The sequence below is a fragment of the Castor canadensis genome, unplaced genomic scaffold (assembly GCF_047511655.1).
Source record: "Castor canadensis unplaced genomic scaffold, mCasCan1.hap1v2 HAP1_SCAFFOLD_1034, whole genome shotgun sequence".
NCBI classification, from domain to species: domain Eukaryota; kingdom Metazoa; phylum Chordata; class Mammalia; order Rodentia; family Castoridae; genus Castor; species Castor canadensis.
This window is the reverse complement of record NW_027395457.1, coordinates 30,001-33,414: the sequence shown is the minus strand read 5'-3', so window position 1 is coordinate 33,414 and position 3,414 is coordinate 30,001. Positions and strand designations below refer to the sequence as shown.

The following is a 3,414-nucleotide window of genomic DNA, read 5'->3' as shown; positions in this document are numbered from 1 at the left end:
TCGTCGTCGTCGGCGTCTTCCGTCTCCGCGTCCGTGGCCGTTCCCGTTCCCGCTCGCCGGAGCCGGGCCCTCGCGGTCGCGCGCGTCCGCGTGTCGGGGGTGGGCCGGGGGGAGATCGAGGAGAAGGGGGGGCGTCTCGGACCGCCCGCCGCCCTCCCTCCCTCCCTCCCTCCTTCGCTCGCCTCCACCCACCGCGGGCCCGGCTTTCCGCTCTCGGGGCGCGTCTCGCGCGTGTGTCCGGGGCATCGGGGGCGGACCTCGAGCGTTCCGCTTCCCCGCTCCTCCCTCCGAGTCTCCCCGCCCCGCGCGCGGTCTCGCGGGCCGCCGGTCGCCCTCGGCGCCGCCGCCCGGGTAGGTGCGGCGCGTTCTGCGGGGGCCCGCCCGCCCGTACGCGGGTGGTCCGTTCGGGGTCCCCCGTCCGTCCGCGCCGTCTCCCGCGGCGCCGGCCGCCCCCACCACGCCGTGTGTGTGGGGGGGGTGGCGGGCGTCTCGCCTCCCCTCGCCGGCCGTTCTCCCGCCCGCCCGCCCGCCGGCCGCCTCGCCCTCCGTGTCTCTTCTCCGCGCGTCACCCGTCGCCCCGCGAGCGCTCCACCGCCTCCCGCGAGCGGCACGCCCCTTCCTCCCCCACCCGCGCGCCGCTCGCTCGGCGCGCGTCGTGGAAGGAGAGGCGGGTCCCGGGATCCCCGCGGGTCTCGCGGGCCGGGGGTGCGCGAGGAGGTGAGGGGCGTGGAGGGAAGGCGCGAGGGCGGAGCGTGTGGGAGCGGCCGTGGGGGGGGCGTGCGTCCGCTCCGCGTCGCCGGGGCCCGGCGGCGCCGCGGCCGGTCCCGCGTGTCCCGCGCCGTGCAGGCGGTGGTGGGGGGAGCTCGAGGGGGGCGGTGGAGCCGGCTCGCTCCCGGATCCCGCCGTCCCTCCCCGCCTCGCCCGTCCGCCCGCTCCTGTCCAGGTACCTAGCGCGTTCCGGCGCGGAGGTTTAAAGACCCCTCGGGGGTCGCCCGTCCGCCCGCGGGGTCGGGGCGGCGGGCCCGCGTGGAGTCGTGGGGCCGCGTGATGGGGCGTCGTGCGGTCCGGGGCCCCGTCCCGGTCCGCTCTCTCCCCACACACACACACGCGCTCTTCCCGGTCTCCTCCGGACTCCGCCACCCAAACCCCCACGACGGGCCAGGTCGGGCGGCGGGGGTGGGCCGTGGCGCCCGCGCCGCGCGCCCGCGGCGGCCCCGCCGGGGTCTTGGGAGACCCTCGGGGACCGTCCGCCGTGGTGCCGCGCGTGCGCGCGTCGCTTCGCGCTGTCCGCCTCTCCGTTCCGCTCTGGGTCGCCGTGGGGGCGGTGGTGGGAACCCCCCGGGCGCCTGTGGGGGTTCCGGTGCCGCCCGCGCGCTCGCCCGCTCGCGGGCCGTGGCGCCGGACGGATGCCGGCCCCCCCGCGTCTCGTTCTCTTCCCGACCCCAAAAGGCGTTCTCGTCTCGTCGTCACCTGTGCTGGCCGGACCGAGGCGATCCCCCTCTCTCCGACCGCCCGCGGGGACGGGAGAGGGGGCTGTGTGCCGCGTCAGCCGGGCGGGAGGGGCGTGGGCGCGCGCGCGCGTGCGGGTGGGGGGGGACGCGATCGTCCCTCTCCCACGCCGGCGCGCCGCCCCGCCCCGCCGTCCACCCTCGTGTAAAAAACTCGTACGACTCTTAGCGGTGGATCACTCGGCTCGTGCGTCGATGAAGAACGCAGCTAGCTGCGAGAATTAATGTGAATTGCAGGACACATTGATCATCGACACTTCGAACGCACTTGCGGCCCCGGGTTCCTCCCGGGGCTACGCCTGTCTGAGCGTCGCCTGACGATCAATCGCCTCCCCCCCCTCTCGCGGTGGTCTGCTTCCGAGCTCTCCACGCCGGGGAGGGGGTGTTGTCGCGCGGCTGGGGGTTCGCTCGTAGGGCCAGCCCGACTCTCGTCCGCGGGCCCTCCGTCCCCCTAAGAGCAGACGACGGCCGATCGCGTCGCGTCACGTCGCCGAGACGAGCGAGAGAGCGAGGGTCGCGGGCGCCCTCCCCGCCGCGGCCCGTGGCCCCGCGGGGAGGCGCTCACGCCGAGGCGACGATTCCCGCGTCCCCGCGGCGTTCCCGTCCGGGAACGGCGTCTCGCGCCGCACCGGGGTCCGTCTGGGCTCGCTCCGAGGCCCCGCGGGTCGCGTTTGCGGGGTCCGCGCCCCCGGGGACGCACGCCCCGGCGGGCGGCCCGCGGGACGCCGCGGTGTCCGTCCGCCCGACGCGCGCTTCCCTCCCGGGGCGCGGCCGCGTCGCGCCGCGTCGCCCCGAGCCCACCGCCCGACGCCGGCCCGTGTTCCCCACCCCGGCCGCCCGTCCCGTCCCGCCCCGGGGCCGTCCCGCCCATCGCTCCCGCCCCTCCCGCTCCTCCCGTCTCGTCCCGGTCGGCCGGCCCGCCGCCCTCCGCCTCCCTCCCGGGGAGGGAGGGCTGGCCTCGCGGAGCCGGCGGGTCCGAGGAAGAGCGCGGGGGACGGTGGTGGGGGTGGACAAAAGAGCGAAAGACGGGGTCGTCTCCCGCGGCGGGCACCGGGCGGCCGTCGGCGCCGTGGAAGCCTCGGCGCGTGGGCGCGCGTCACCCGCCCCTCCGGCGGCGGGGTCCGCGCCACGCGCTCCCTCGACTCTCTCCGCGGCTCTCGCGCGTCGCGTGCGCGGTCGCCCCGACCGACGGGGCCGGCCTTCCATCTCCGGGAGCCTCGCGGTCGCGCGTGGCTTGTGCGCGGAGGAGGGGGAAAGGGGAAGGAGCGTCCCGGGGGCGGCGCGCGGGTTTCCGTTCGGGGGCGTGGGGGGTGTGTGGTGGTGGTGGTGGTGGTGCGGGGGGGAGGACGCGGTGTCGTGCCGGGTGCGGGTCCGGCGGCGGACGCGTGCGGGTGAGTCGGGTCGCGGGGACGGTTCCGCCGCCCCCCCTCCCGCGCCTCCGCTCCGCCGCCGCCGCCCGCCCCGGCCCTCCCGCTCCTCCTCCTCCTCCTCCTCCTCCTCCTCCTCCCACGCCAACCTCCGACGGGGCCTCCCCGCGCCCCCCACCACCGCGCCCCGTCCCCCCTTCCTTTCCCCTCCCCGCGCCCGCCTCCGCACCCCCGGCTCCCCGCCCTCCGGAGACGCGACCTCAGATCAGACGTGGCGACCCGCTGAATTTAAGCATATTAGTCAGCGGAGGAAAAGAAACTAACGAGGATTCCCTCAGTAACGGCGAGTGAACAGGGAAGAGCCCAGCGCCGAATCCCCGCCGCGCGGCGCGGCGCGGGACGTGTGGCGTACGGAAGACCCACTCCCCGGCGCCGCTCGTGGGGGGCCCAAGTCCTTCTGATCGAGGCCCAGCCCGCGGACGGTGTGAGGCCGGTAGCGGCCCCCGGCGCGCCGGGCCCGGGTCTTCCCGGAGTCGGGT

General features: G+C 77.7%; 2 non-coding genes across 2 annotated transcripts in view; both read left to right on the top strand.

Moving 5' to 3' along the window:
* The first annotated feature begins 1,668 nt into the window (after nucleotides 1–1,668).
* Nucleotides 1,669–1,821, top strand: LOC141420572 (5.8S ribosomal RNA). Its single transcript, XR_012445090.1, has one exon. It is a non-coding gene; the product is annotated as a 5.8S ribosomal RNA (ribosomal RNA).
* Nucleotides 1,822–3,130: 1,309 nt separating this feature from the next.
* LOC141420575 (28S ribosomal RNA) overlaps nucleotides 3,131–3,414 on the top strand; it is a 5,057-nt gene continuing 4,773 nt past the window's right edge. The window contains exon 1 of the ribosomal RNA XR_012445092.1: nucleotides 3,131–3,414. This exon is cut by the window's right edge and continues 4,773 nt beyond it. This is a non-coding gene — a ribosomal RNA (28S ribosomal RNA).